The sequence below is a fragment of the Dasypus novemcinctus genome, chromosome 2, assembly GCF_030445035.2.
Source record: "Dasypus novemcinctus isolate mDasNov1 chromosome 2, mDasNov1.1.hap2, whole genome shotgun sequence".
Lineage (NCBI taxonomy): Eukaryota > Metazoa > Chordata > Mammalia > Cingulata > Dasypodidae > Dasypus > Dasypus novemcinctus.
In genome coordinates, this window is record NC_080674.1 from 132,537,890 (window position 1) to 132,554,243 (window position 16,354).

General features: G+C 35.6%; 1 long non-coding RNA gene across 1 annotated transcript in view; it reads right to left on the reverse strand.

Annotated features, from left to right (window-relative positions):
* LOC131280162 (uncharacterized) overlaps positions 1-16,119 on the reverse strand; it is a 92,934-nt gene extending 76,815 nt beyond the window's left edge. Inside the window, exons 1-2 of the long non-coding RNA XR_009187756.1 lie at positions 16,055-16,119; positions 15,194-15,285 (exon numbers count right to left, since the gene is read on the reverse strand). This is a non-coding gene — a long non-coding RNA (uncharacterized lncRNA). The remainder of the gene's footprint in view (positions 1-15,193; positions 15,286-16,054) is intronic.
* Positions 16,120-16,354: the final 235 nt, after the last annotated feature.

Consider the following 16,354-nt stretch of genomic DNA (forward strand, 5'->3'; position numbering starts at 1 on the left):
CATGTGTTCATAGAAAGCAGATTTTCTTTAAAAACCTGTCAGCCTTGCTCATATTGGATCATGAGTGTAGAAGCCCAGGGCACTGGGGACGTTTAGAGGCCCATCCTACTACATACAAATAATCGACCTAATAAAAATGTCACAATGTGCATGCTTGTATGTGAATGCTGATCTCACCACTCTTGAGTCAATTAATCTGTTTTCTATTACATTTAAAACAATTTCCAAACGTCTGTTTTCAATAATAATTCATATCAGTTAATTAGATAGCTTGTGATAATACACACTTTCTAATTTTATTACCACTATTTACACAAGATTGTGGTCCAGAACTAAACACATTGCACCTTTCTCTGGCCTGACTAACACCTTTCTGCTTTTTGTTTTTCATTTCTTTTAGTAATTTATAATCAATCATTGGGGTTAAAATAATAAATATTTTTAAAAATTAAAAAGTCAAACTGATAGCTCACTATTCCTCTGCAAATATAATCTTTTTGATTTGCCCTTCTAATATACCATCCATTGATATGTCCCTACTCAATTCACACCGTCATTGTTTTTTGGAAATATTTTGTCCACTTCTGCTTGGGTTATTGCCATGGAATCACATTATTGTGAAGAAGTTGGTTTTAGGCTACCTCCTTTGTTGCAACTATTTTGGTAGCAGTGAAGTCTTAATATTACACTTCATCAATGTTGATTTAAACATGAAACATTGTGGATCTTTTCAATGAGCACAATTAGCCAACAAGCGGAAATCTCAATCAAAAGAAGCAATGGCTAGGGACTTAGAGTATGCTGATTGCTGGCATAAACGTGGCATGCCCAATCAGAGCAGATCACAGAAATAACTGATGGTCTTGATAATCTTGAGACCAATTAGAAGGCAATAAGGTATGGAATGAGCAATGAACCAGAAAATGAAGACAGGACAAGTTGTCACAGCTTACAAGGAAGTCTTTCATATTCTAAAACCTGCCACCCATTCTACCTTCCAATAAACCCAATGCAGCTCTGAAGAGGGGCTGGGAAAATGGATCACTGGTAATTCTACTCTATTGGAAATAGGTTTTAGCAATGCAGGAAAAAAGTTTTTCATCCCATAAGATCCTGTTTGGAAGTGAAAAGATTTCCAGAAGACGGACTTGCAAAATCTACATGAAAATCTCACCAATTCACACCACCACTGGGATGTCAGAAAATGGCACTTTATGCAAAAGCTAACAGCTAGTGAATATATTAGTAAAAATCCCAGCAATGTTTAAAGTTTGTTTTCTACTTTTCCTACCAAGACAGAACTTTTGGACAAGAGTGAAGAATAAGGATGCTATAGATTTTAGTGAGAGATTTATATCACTAAATTGAAATACTTCCTACAAATAAGACTTGTAAATGTTTGGGACATTTTCCTTACCTGTAGAAGAGAGGAAGCATTTCTGGGCAGCCCTGAGTGAGCAGCAGTCAAAACAGCAGCAGCTCATGAGCACTTGGTCATGCTAGGACAGAAGGGTGGCTATACTAAAAGCAACCACCAAGGTGGTATGGGGTCTGGAGAAGAAAGTGTGATTCATATCATGATGGGCAAGGTTGTTTCAGGTCCCTCTTCCTAGTTCCACCAGGTAGCCATTTCTACTATAGTCTTCCTTGGTCACCACCCAGAAGACAAAGCACAGTTCCTCTCTATACTTGAATTACCAACACTATCTTGAATTTCCATTTATCCTAATGCACAGAGGGAGCTCCAGTAAATGTTTGAGTGCAGAGCTCCCTTTCTCAAGTCTTATTTTCATTTATTCACTGTAGATTCTACTGTCAACTCTCTCATTTCCTATTGTCCAGAGAATCTACTTTAGTTACAGTGAAAGGAAATGCTGCTTTGAATTGTCCCACAGCTTCAGAGTTTTGAATTTCCTTGGGTCCGATTGTTTTAAAATCTATACCCTCACTCTGTCTTGCGGTTGAAACAATATTTTCCTGAGGCACAGAATTGGCAAATTCTAGCTCCCGTCCAAATAAATGGGAAATAGACCAGGTTTACAGTAAATACAAAAGAAAAACTTATAAATTATTGTTTCAAAAATATTAACCCACCCAAAGTAATGGACTTTTTCTGCCAAATGGAAATCAAAATGTCTCTATTACAGTCATAAAACAAGAGAAATAAAGAGAAGTCAATTGTCAATGAGAACAAAGAATATGCATCGATTACAGGGATGGAGGGCTACATCATTACACATCAAGTTTTATCATTCATTCATTTAACACATATTTATTAAGTACTAAGTATGTGCCAGGTTATGGGTTCTGGGATTACAGCAGTGTATAAAATAGACAAAATAATCCCCAACCAAATATAGTTTACATTTTAGTGTGAGGAAACAAAAATTAAACAATATAAGAAATATAGCTTTTTAAAATATGGATGTTAAATATTATGACAAAAAACAAAACAGAAAAAGGAGCTGTGATATTTAAGAATTGAACAGTATAAGAAACATAGTTTTTTGCATATAGATATTAAATACAATGAAGGAAAACAAAATAGAGAAGGGAGCCTGATACTCAAATTTAAAATAGGTCAATAAATCAGTCAGAAAAGGCTTCATATGAAACAGAGACATTTAAATAAAGACATGAAGAAAGTGAGGGACAAAGTGTATTATATTTATATTTATAACTATAAATAAAAAGAGCATTTATTTGTATGGTTATTGATTACTTACAACTTAATTATGTATTGTGTTAAAAAGTTTTACACATGTAATGTCATTTAACTTTGACATCTTTAGGACCTAGGTGTCATTATTAATCCCATCTACAGAAGAGAAGAAATCAAGAATGAATTTCTAATTTCACATAGCAAGTTAATGGAAGAGCTTAAATTTGAACCTAGTACTAGCTGACTTAAAGTCTGTGAACTTGATTGCTATGTTCTGCATGTAGATATTAGTTGCTCGACAAAATCTAGAAAGATAGGGAGGTTTAATCATTTCCCAGAGACAACTGTATAATGTTCACTAATTTTCTTGAATCCAGATGATCATGCAAAGTATTTCTCTATTGCTCTGTTGGTTCACCTTTTAGTTTGTACAAGATTTGTGCTAAATCAATATTCCCAAATTGCTTTAACTTTCTTCTCTTTCTATTCTTCTTATTCTTTACCTACCATGTTCAGGAACTTAGTTATTATTTGCTAGCACCAATCACATTTTGTGGGTCAGAGAATTCAATTCCCCCTTGTTTAATGAAGGACAAAAAAATTATTTGTCCAGTGTTCCCACCTTCTTTAGAATAGAACACTGCTCTTTTGTTTATTTTGAAACTTGTTTCAAGATAACTTCAATGAATGATTAGATCAAAAGAATCCCTCCATATAAGAGATGAAGAATTATTTATTATGTTATGTTATGTCATAACATTATGACATAGACCTCAGTTATATTATAACATATTTTATTACATTATATAATTCTGTTTTAATAAAGCTCACTCTTGTCTGAAAGCATAACATATTTCATTTTCTCACATATTATCTTCTTAGAGCCTCATAATTCAATGCATATGCTATACCCATTATATTAAACTCTCTGAACTCAGTGGAACACATATTTGGATTTGTTAGCTTTTTATCCAAACACTAATTTCTCAGTCTTATTCCTTTTTATGCACAAACAGCCCAGAGACAGATGAGCAATAGCATTTCCTAAAAAGATATCTAAATAAGGAATGATTCCCTTGCAGTAACTCCAGAACTCTTGGTGGTTCTCTTGAAACTTTCTTTCTTGACTTAGGAATATGTAGCAAAAAGGGATAAAGGTCAGGACAGAAGAGCTCCCTTACCCACTTTATAACTGGAGATTATTTAGCACATACTATCCTTGGCTTTGGGGAGTGAACCACAATTCTGAACAACAGTTAAAATTCCATTCAAAACTCAATAATAGAAATATTAAAAATTGTCACAGCTTCAGGTAATGGCAAAGCAGTTTGTATCAGAAAACCTACCTACCAATAACAGTTTAAAATTCTAGACAAAATATTAAAAAACCACTCTTTGAAAGTGCTGGAAAATAGTAAGTTAAGGGGTTAGTACTCTGGAAAAAAGGAAGCTATTCACAATGAGATCCATATTTATCTGTTTACAATTTCTCTGAAGGTAAACCCCAGAAATGCAGAGTTAAGTGCTGTGACAGTTTGAGTTTGGTGAATCAAAAAAAAAAAAAAAGATTATGTTCGTAAACTTATCTGTTTCTGTGGGTGTGGTACCCTTTGATTGCATTAGATTGACTTTAGAGCACTGCTACACCACATGAATTATAGTTTACATTGTAGTTTACACTCTGCCTCAGTACATTCAGTGGGTTATGGCAGGATATATAATGCCCAACATCTGTCCCTGCAGTATCATTTAGGACAACTCAAAGTCCCCAAAGTGCCCCCACATCACATCTCTTCTTCCTTCTTCCTGCCCTCAGCAACTACCGTGGCAACTGTCTCCACATCAATGATACAATTTCTTCAATTGCTAGAGTCACAATAGTTATATAGTAGAATACCAGTAAGTTCACTCTAATCCATATTTTATTCCTCCATCCTGTGGACTCCAGGTTGATGATGTCCACTCCACCTCTATATTGAGAGGGGGCTTAGATCCCACCAGGTTGATGGATGCAATTCTCCTGCTTAGAGTTGTAGGCACTCTCAGTTCCCTGGTATGGTGGTTGACCATCTTCACCTCCCTGTTAGCTTACCTGTGCAAGTCCAACAAACTGGAGCTGCAACTCTGCTGAGACTCAGGGCCCACCTGGCAACAGGCCAGTCCAGAGATTGAAGTGTCCTGGATATACACCAACCCCAGCACCAACCACAGGTTCAGTAGATCATTTGATTAGATTGCTTTAGACTGAACTACATCAATGAGGTTGAGTCTCCACCTTCTTGCTGGCTGTTATATAAACAGAGACACAGAGAGAGACACAGAGAAAGACACATAGAGTATAGATAGGAAGCTGCCATATTGATCCTGCCATGTGAGTGAGAGGACTGCAGGAAAACCGAGAAGCCCCAAGAGACTGAGACGAGCCCTGCCATATGCCTGATTGTCCTGTGACAGGGTACCAGGATCAATAGTAGCTAACTTTGGTGAGAAAGCATCTCTAGTGGTACCTTGATTTAGACATCTTACAGTCTCAGAACTATGAAATTTTATCCCAAATAAATCTCCTTTATAAAAGCCAGGACATTTCTGGTCCTGTGATAAACATGCAGATAGGGCTCAATAAGAACACAACAGATTAGAAGGAGGAGTCAGAGAATGAAGTATATGGCTTCCAGAACAGTAGGAAATTGAGGAAGAAATCCCGTAAAGCAGGGTTCCACAAGAAGGAAGGCCCAAATCTGAATATAAACTCTGCCAAAATACTTGGTTTACTCTTGAACTGCTCATGCCTGGAAGGAAATTCAAAGAAGTCCATGGAAAACAAAAGCTTAAAAGCTGAAGGGGCTGTTCAGTGATTTCAGAAGCTGCCTTCCAATGGTAACACAGAATCAGGAGTTCAATCTGTCAGAGTTATAAAATATGATGAACACATGGAGTTATGCTTGGAAATCCCAAAAAAAGCCCACATCTTAGGAATAAAGATCATGTCCCAGAACTAAGAGGCACATTTAGAAGTACAGCCATTCAACGAAGCCTAAAACAAAACCTCACCCTTAATGAAAGTGATATAGCAGCAATTTAAATGCCTGCAATGCAAATGCAATATTCATCATAGAAAGATTATAGAAAGATAGCAGGTCCTTATGATGTGTTATCCACAATGTCTATTAATCAACTTTTGTTAGATATGCAAAGAAACAGGAAAATATTACCAATAGTTAAAAGAAGAAACAGTCAATAGAAGGAGAACTAGAGATGATCCATATTTTGGAATTCATAAACAAAAAATTTAAATAGCCGTGATACATATGCTATAGAAAGATAAGGAAATTTAGGTAGAATGAGTTAAGAGATGAGGAATTGGGGACAATATTAACAATAGAAGAAAAAGAGAGCTCAATGGAAATTCTTGAAATAAATTTAAGATATTTGAAATTAAAAATTCATTAGATGTATTAACAGTATATTGGATGTAAGAAGAAAATGAATCAGTGGACATATAAACAGTACAATAGATGCTATCCAAACTGAAAGCAAAGACAGAAAAAAATGGTTGAAAAGAAATAGAGTTTCAATGAGTAGGATATTGTATCAAGTGGTCTACCATAGGTGTAAGTGAAGCCTCAGAAAGACACTGAAGCAGAAAAAAAAAGTGTGAAGAAACTTGACTGAGATTTTTCCACACATAATCCAAACAGGAACTCACAGATTTGGGAATGCTCAGCAAAATCTAAGAAATTCACGGCTAAGCTCTTCAAAGTCTTACTGATGAAACCAAAGAAAAAGAGAAAATCATAAAATCCTGGGGGGAAAAAGAAGTATTGTATTACAAGGAAATACAACAAGAGTGAAAATTAACATCATAAGAAACAATGGCGAACAAGGAACAATGGAATGACATCTTTGAAGTACTAGAAGTAAAATCAACAATCAAAAATAATTATACACTCAGTGGAATGTCATTGACAAAAAGAAAGCAAAGAAAATAAAATTTTCAGATAGTAGAAGATAAGAGAATCCATCAGAAGACTGATATTGTAAAAGATGTTAACATATTTGCCACGCTGAAGGAAAATAATACTAGATGGAAATTTATTTCAACAAGAAAGAATGAAAAAGCACAAGAACTAGTAAATATATGGGAAAATGTAAAAGACTACTTTTCTGTCTTTTCTTATGTTTTTATTTTTAAAGATAGTTGACTGTTTAAACACAAATAATAATAATATAATGTAAAAATTCATATCATAGGTGTAAGTAAAGAATATGACAATAATAACTTAAAAGGCAGGTGTGGAATAAATATTGTAAAATTCCTATATTATATCTGAAGTGGTATATTAATTCAAGGTAGATTGTAATAAATGATGGATTAAAATTGTAATTACTAGAGCAATTGTAAAAGAGACTATGAAGAGCAGTAGCTGAAAAGTCATTAGAGTACAAAGAATGGAACGCTAATATATATTAATGAATATATATATATATATATCTTAAAGCAAACAGGACAAAACCAAAGAGAGAAATAAATCCACCACTGTTGCAGATGTTTTTGCCTTTTTTAACTTTTTATTCTGAAATATTTTCAAATACACAGGACAGTTACAAAAATAATACAAACCCCATATAAAAACTCCAACCTCCCCTACACCCCAGATGCCCAGATACACGAATTTCACACCAATTTTTACATTTTGCCATGTTTGTACTATCATTCTATCTATACAACTATTTATTGACCCATCTATCTCCCTTCCTCCCTCTTTCCCTCTCTTTTCTGAATGCTGGAATATAGGTTGTACACATTGTGTTCTTGAACATTTAATAGTGCTTTGTACATTTCCTAAAAACAAAGATATTTATTTATGTAACTGCCTTAAGTGCAGTTACCCAATTCAAGATATTTAACATTGATATAAAGCTTACAGTCTATATTCCATTTTTTTTCATGTCCCAATAATGTACTTTTGAGATTTTCTCCTCCCTTGATATATCCTGTTCAGGATCAAGTATAGAATTTAACTGTCATTGTCTCTTTAGTTACCTGCTCTTTCTTTCTTTATTGTGGGAACATATATGCAACATTAACTTTCTTGCCTCAACCACTCCAAAACATACTATTCAGTATGTTTTATATTCAGTATTTCAGTACCTGAGTATTCATACTAACACATTCACAATGTTGCAGTACTCTCGTCAGCTTCCATAACTTAAACTTTGCTATCCCAAACAGAAACACTACAACCTTTATACATTAACTCCACATTCCCCATGCCCACCACCCCTGGCAACAGTACTCTAATTTCTGTCTCTATGAGCTTCCATATTCTCCAAAAGTTTCTTTGTAGTTACATTGGGACTTAAATTTAACATCATAAATATGTAGCACCACTGTTTTCTTTGATACCAACTTAACTTCAATGGTATACACAAATTGTGTTCCTATGCCCTTCATCCCCCAGTTTTATGTACTTCTTGTCACAATTTACATGTTTATACATTATGAGACCCAAACCATTACTGATTTATTATTATATTTTATACATTTGCCTTTAGATCCAGAGGTCTTTATTTCTTCATGTGGCTTTGATCTATTGTCTATTGTCCTTTCCTTTCAATATAAAGAACTTTCTGTAGCATCTTTTGTCTGGCTGATCTAATGGTGAATGAATTCCCTCAGCTTTTGTTTCTCTGGTTATGCCTTAATCTCTTCCTTACTTGTGAAACACAATTTTACCGAATATAGAATTCTTGGTTGGTAATTTCTAGCTTTCTGCAGTTTAAATATTTCATCACACTGCCTTCTTGTCTCCATGTTTTCTGGTGAGAAATGGGCACTTAATCTTGTTGAGGCTCTCTTTTGCAGATTTTGGAACTCTCTCTTATCTTTGGCATTTCACAGTTTGATTATAATATGCCATATTGTGAGTCTATTTGGGTTTATCCTGTTTGGAGTTTGTTGAGTGTCTTGTATGTGTATATTCATTTCTTTCATTAAATTTGGGAAATTTTCAGTCATTATTTCTTAGAATATTTTCTCTGCCCCTATGTTTGGCTTTGTATTCCTCTCTTTATAAAGGACTCTAGTAAGAGTATTAAGACCCACCCTGTGTCATACAATCTAATCAAAAGACCTTAACTGAACTAATTTAATCAAAAGGGCCTACCTACAATAAATTTACATACACAGGAGTGGATTAACTAAGAGCTTGATTTTCTGGGGACCACAAAAAATTCAAACTGCCAGTTCCTTTCTCTCTTTCTAAATTTTCTGGGACTCCCACAATGTGTATGTTGGCATGCTTGATGGTGTCCCATAGATTCCTCAGGCTCTGATCACTTTTCTTCATTCTTTCTTCCTTTTGCTTTTCAGATTAAGTGTTTTCAATTGTTTTATATTCAAGTTCACTGATACTTCTTCCAGCTTTAATCTGCTATTGAATCCCTCTAGAATTCTAGGGAATTTTTTATTTCTGTTACTATAGTCTTCTGCTCTGGTTAATTCCTTTTCATAATTTCCATTTCTCTATTAATATTCCCTTTGTTTTCTGTGTATTATATTCCTGATTTATTCCCCCCCCACCCCCCCGCCATGTTTTCCTTTAGCTCTTTGAACATATTTAAGACCATGTTTTTAAACTCCTTTTCTGATATGTACCGGGTCTGGTCCTGATGACTTCTAATACTTTAATCTTAATCTGGGTCTTCATTTCCTATATCTTTGTATGTTTTGTAATCTTGATTAAAACCTAGATTTTTTTTTTTTGAGATACTGAGGGCTGGGGATTGAACCCAAGACCTTGTACATGGGAAGCCAGTGCTCAAACAGTGAGCCATATCAGCTTCCCTAAGTTGCTTTTGTGTGTGTGTTTGCCTTGTTGTTTGTTTTTGTTTTATCAGGAAGGCAGGTGCTCAACTCCTTGAGCCACATCAGCTCTGAAACCCAGATACTTTGATATTTTAATATGTTATCATGGGAATTTAGACTCTCAGGCATCTGCTTCTTAAGGTTGCATCCAGATAGTGTTGTGACAGAGATTCCTTAAAGGACAGGAGCTAACAAAAAAAGAACAAAAATTAAAATTGCTTCTCCAGTCTTTGCAGATTGACCTGTAAATGCTTAGGGCTCATCTATGCCATGAGTTTAGAGTCTAGCTCCCAGTCAAAGTGTGAGGGTCTTCCTGATCCTTTCTGCACATTCGTCCTATCTGGAGCATACATGTGTGTCCCTTAGAATTCTTTTTGCATGATTTAAAATATCTCTTCTTCCCTAAGAAGGAGCTTCCTTATAGTCCTAGGAACTGCATTTAATGTACTCAAGCATTTGCCTCAGATAACCAGAACTTGACAACTCTTCCACAGTGTTCTGTAAGAGAGCTCTGTGAGCTGCCTTCTACATGCTGGGCAAGTTCTGTGATGAGTATACATCCACCAAGATAAGCAATATGATGGACCATAAACCATATTCTAAATATTTCAAAGGATTTCAATCATAGAAAATGTTCTTTGACAATAATGTAATTGAATTATAGATAAATAAGATATCTAGAAAATTCTCAAATTACAAATTATAAAATATTTCAAACCAGTGATAAATGAAATAGCTTTTAAAATTTGGGGGATGTAAAATCAGTACTTAGAATAAATTATATCTATCTTTAAATGCTTATATTAAAAAAAGAAGAAACTTAGTATCATAAGAAACTAGCAAAAGAATAGCAATTTAAAAAGTAGAAGAAAATAATCAAAAGTGTTTAAATCAAATAGAAACATACAAAAATAAAGGTAAATCAATGTCTTAGTTTACTAAAGGCTGCCAATGCAATATAAGAGAAATGCATTGGCTTTTGTAATGAGAGTTTATTGGGCTAAAAATTTACAATTCTGATGCCGTGAAAGTGTTCAAATCAAGACATCATCACCAAGTTGCAGCTGTGTGTGATCAGGTACATGGTAGGGCACAATGTTGGTTGGCTTATCTCTCTCTCTCTCTTCTCCTGAGCCTCTTCTCTTCAGCTTCATGCTTCTCCATGGGCTTAGCCTCTGGGGGACCTTGTACTTTGCCTCTGTGCTCTGCTGATTCCAGCCTATGGCCTCCAGGACTCTACTTCTGTTCCTGATACTTTTTTCTATCTTTCTCTGCTTTCAGTCCTGTTTATAAAGGACTCCAGCAAGAGGAACATGACCCACCCTGGGTCATGCCTTATGGAAACAATCTAATGAAAGTTTCCCTAACTGAATTCAATCCAATCAAAGGGTCCCCCACACACAGGAATGGATAAGCTTCAAGAAAATGGTCTTTTCTGAAATCCACAGAAAGTTTCAAACCAACACATTCCACCCTCTGGATCACAAAAAACACATGTTCTTTCCATCTACAAAATACATTTATTCCATCACAATATTTCAAAAAGCCTTAAATCATTTGAATAACAAGTATAAAATCTCATAAAAATCAGTTATAAGCATGCAGTCTGTCTTAGGGCAAAATTACCCTTGGGCTATAGACCTGTGGCTCTTAGAAAAAAAGTTATCTTCTTCCAATATACAAAGAAGGGGCGGTCATAGAATAAATATTTCCATTACTATAGGGAGAAATCAGAAGGAAAACAGGGGTAACAGGTCCCAAACAATTCTGGAAAACCTGCAGGGCATACTCCATTAGATTCCAAAGTATCTATTGATGGTTTCTTCTCCTCTAGGCTTCTTAGGGTGGGAACCCTACCCCTTCCAAAGGTTTGCCTAGCAGCCATCTTCTCAGTTTCACCCTTAGCAAGCATTTGAGTGGCCCTGAACTCTAGGCCTCACCCTCTGAGAACACTGGGGTAAAGGTCATACTCCCCCAATCTCTTAGGCACCAGTCCAACCCGCTCAGAACAGTGAGATGCAGCCTGGGGAAGCTGCACTTTTTCTGAAAAGCAGGGCTGAAAGCCCACCCTTTTCAAATGCTGGCACAAACACCCTTTCCACACACTCGAGTGGGGTCCCCCTTTGGCCCTAGATGATGTCTTTAGCCCACACCTCAGCTTCCATGGTTTTTCCTTGGAAAAAGGTGGTTTTTCCTTCAACCTCTCCCTTTTCTGTCCCTTTTATTTCAGGTTGACATTGATTTTGTTTATACAAATCTCACCAAAAAAAAAACTTGTTAGTTTAGGATTCAGGGAACTGAGTTCCAAGCCATCAGACAGTAAGACTTTTCACAAATCCTTCCTGGAAAACTGCACCTTCAATCCTGACTTTCACTGAAAAGACCAGCTAGTTCCATGTTCAATTAAATCCTCATGTGGGACACTATTCTCTGGGGACTTGTTTTCTGGAAACTTCGAATTTCCCACATCATCAGTTTCTGGTTTCTTTGTGCCCAGGGGTTCAGTTCTTGGCTCATCCCTTTCCTCTTGCATTTTGCTATAAGCTGCAAGGAGAAGGCCTCACATTCTATATTTAGTTTGGAAATACCCTCAGCTAAATATGCAAACTCATCAGTTTCAAATTCTGCCTTCCATCTAATGTCAGAAGTTAATCGTCCAAGTTCTCTGTCACTTTAAAGCAACGATCACCTTCTTTCCAGTTTGCAATGAAACAGTTATCATTTCTGCCTAAGGCTTCATCAGAAGTAACTGTAGGATCCATATTTCTGCTAACGATCTTTTCAAAGCAGTCTAGGCCTTTGTTAACAAGCATCTCACAATTCCTCCAAAATCTTCTCCTTATTCATTTGTAAAATCATTCCACATTTTTGATATTTGCAATTTCAATTGCAGTATCCCACTCCCAGTACCAACTTCTGTTTTAGTTTCTAAAGGCTGCCAATGTAATAAACCAGAAATATGTTGGCTTTTATAATAGGATTTTATTAGGTTAAAGCTTACAGTTCTGAAACTGTGAAAATATCCAAATCAAAACATCCTTTTAAGAGATACTGTCTCCCTGAAGGTCGGCTGCTGGGATTCCTGGACTCTTGCCCCACGGCAAGACACAATGGTGGTTTGGCTACTCTGGGTCTCTGCCTCCTCTTCCAGTCTTATTTCATTGAGCTCAGCTGTGGGCAACCAGGCATATGGCTAGTCTCTCTCTTCTCCTCCAACCTCATGTAATGCAAATCTTCCTACTTTGTTTTTTTTTTTTTTAAATCTTTTCACTATTCCAGGTTATTTGCATTCCCATATAAATTTCAAAAATAACATCAAATTCTACAAAGAACATCCTACTAGAATTTTTATTTGGATTGCATTTAAACCACAGGCAAAGTTGGAAAATTGACATCTTAACAATAAACATTTTTTGCACATTAAAAATAACTAAAGGGGAGCAGAGTGGTTGAATGTCAGCTTCCCATGTATGAGATCCTGGGTTCAATCCCTGGTACCTCCTAAAACAAAACAAAACAAAAAACTTGCTAAAAGTAACTAAAAATAACATATACTAAAAATATTTTATTGTCTTAAGCAAATGCATTAAACAACAAATATATATAATTTTATATTCATATTTTATATTGAATAGAAGTGATAAGAGTGGGCATCCTAGCTTTATTCAACATTCCTCCATTACATATGATGTTGGCTATATGGTTTCAGTAGATATCTTCTAACTATTTCTAGTTTGCAGGTAACTTTTTTAAATAAAAGGATGTTGATTTCTGCCAAATGCTTTTCAGCATTTTCTCTATGCAAGATATAAAAGTCTTCATGTAAATATTTTAGCAGCACACTGATTTTTACAAAAAGTATATTAAAACTTTTATTGTGATTGCATTAAATCAATAGATCAATTTGTGAAAAATTGTTATCTTAACAATAATGAGTCTTTGATTTCATGAATATATTATCTTTCTTTTCATTTGGGTCTTCCTTTATTACTTTCTTCAATATTATATAATATATACATTTCTAAAAAGTTATCAAATTGTAGAGTTTAAATTGGTGATTTTATCATTTGTAAATTATACCATTTTTTATTTATTTATTTATTTATTATTGATTTTGTAAAAATATTACATTAAAAAAAATATATGAGGTCCCATTCAACCCTACCACCCCCACCCCACCACTCCCCCCCCCCCAGCCACATTCACTCCCATCATCATGACACATCCATTGCATTTGGTAAGTACATCTCTGGGCATCTCTGCACCTCATGGTCAATGGTCCACATCATGGCCCATACTCTCCCCCATTCCATCCAGTGGGCCCTGGGTGGATTTACAATGTCCGGTGATTGCCCCTGAAGCACCGTCCAGGGCAACTCCAAGTCCCAAAGGCACCTCCACATCTCATCTCTTCCTGCCATTCCCCATACCCATCAGCCACCATGTCCACTTTTCCCACTCCAATGCCACCTTTTCTCTGTGGACCTTGGATTGGTTGTGTCCGTTGCACCTCTATGTCAAGAGGAGGCTCAGATTCCACATAGATACTGGATGCAATCCTCCTGCTTTCAGTTGTAGGCTCTCTAGGCTCCATGGTGTGGTGGTTGTCCTTCTTCAACTCCATCTTAGCTGAGTGAGGTGAGTCCAATAAATCCAATTGTAGGAGCTGGAGTCTGTTGAGGCTCAGGGCCTGGCTATTATATTGTCAGTCCAGAGATTCAAATCCCCTAATTATATCTTAAACCCCAACACCAACTACAATTCCAGTAAAGTAGCATGAAAGTCTTATGAAAAGATTAAAAATATTACCCTTTCATTTCTACTTAGGAAATGGAGGTTCATAGAGAATGATTAACCCAACACCTAACACATTTTTTTTTAATTCCTAAGATGACCTAAAATATGAATTGAAGTCATCAGCATCAATTAATAGGAGCATTCTTTCTACTACTGCTTCAACTATTTCTGAATGCTATATATAATGGCAAAATAAGCAAGATGTAAAGTAAACTTCAAACATTCTGAAAATAAACACAAACATGTTGGGTGATTATACCTTATGAATTTTACAAGAGAAAAAAAAATCACTTTCCAAATTCTTATTTCCTTTATTGTAATTTTTGAAGTGCTTTTAGAAATACATTAATCAACACTTAATATACATACTTACGGAATTGGCAACCTATCAATATACTTTTTAAAGTAGCATGGTAATTTTATAAAAATAAATGTGTGTTATAGAAAAAATATTGCCGTAAGCAGTTCAAAAGTTGAACTCTAATCTATGTGTACTGACACAAGTTTTTCAAAATTTTTAGCCAGACTAACTGCAAGTTTATGTCGAGTGAAATAAAGGTGATAAAGGAGTTGAAATATTTTTCATTATCATAATCATATTTAGAATTTGGGGTTATGAAGTAGGAATTAGACTCAGAATATTGCATCTGAAATATAAAATTCTAGACTGTGCTCCCTGTACTGTATATACACCAAATTCATTCATTATTGAAGCAAAGCTGACTCAGTCTCTCCAGGTCTTGCATGAGACTGAAATGTAACAAAGTTGAAGAACAATGATGGTCCTTAAGACATTTTGAAATTACTTAAACCAACAGGATTTTTTTTACTCCCCCGCCACCCCACCCCAAGCCACCTGCGCTCACTGTCTGCTCTCTGTATCCATTTGCTGTGCATTCTTCTGTGTCTGCTTGTCTTCTCTTCTAGTCTTCTCTTTAGGAGGCACTGGAAACTGAGTCTGGAACCTCCAAAATAGGAGAGAGGCAATCAGTTGATTGGGCCACCTCAGCTGCCTGGTTTGTTGTATCTCTCATTGCCTTTCCCCTGTGTCTTTTTTTTGTTATGTCATCTTATTGCGTCAGCTCGTGGAGCGTGCCAGCTCGTCTTCACCAGGAGGTCCCAGGAATGGAACCCGATCCCCTAAATGGTGCCCAATCATTTAAGCCACTCTGCTTCCCTAACTGGATTTTATATCAGTCACTTCCACCTTACTTTAAATAGGTAAATATTTACTTTAAACCATATTTTAGATATGTAAATTAACCTAAGAGGCCAAGACGAATTTCTAATGACAGAAAGACTTTGTCCTCAGTTAGATTTCAAGAGATAAAGGGTAAGCGATGTTGGTATTTTAGAGGAAGATACTTTATCTCTTGTGTAATACAGGTACCTCCCTGCAATCTCTCAGTTACCTTTTCTCCAAAGGAGAAATACCATCCTGACTGTAGAAAGGACAAATACATTCACTTCAGTGGAAGGAGATAGATAATCAACAAATAAATGTGGAATGATAAATGAAAAATAAAGCAGGAAAAAGGTATAGAAAGTTATTTCTGATTCTTTTTAATTCCCCATAGTGTCCATTTTTATATGTAATTTTCTGAATTTTGAAGGTTTACAATTGATTTCATTTAAAAGTTAAAAAAGAAAAAACAATGATGTAGTTCACTACTACACAAGTCAAACAAAACAAGAAATCTCTGGGCCAGATTTTGGCAAAAACCCACCATTGTTTGCTCTTGACTAGTTGGCTTTTCATCAGTCTTCACATTCTACAGGTTTATAATTGCCTGATGAATTGGACAAAATAAGGAAATTTAACTCCAACTATAAAAGCAAAAACAGCAGAATTTCCAATTAGAGCATTTCTAATATAAAGTAGCATAATGGATCCAGATTCAAGCTTGTGTATGGAGTTGACTTGGGGTATGGGTGGCAAGTATTAAACAATATTTGGACTTTTTGATAGTGAAAGAATTGACAAAGGAAGGGTACATTATACCAACCTCATAAAAGGAAAAGAAAAG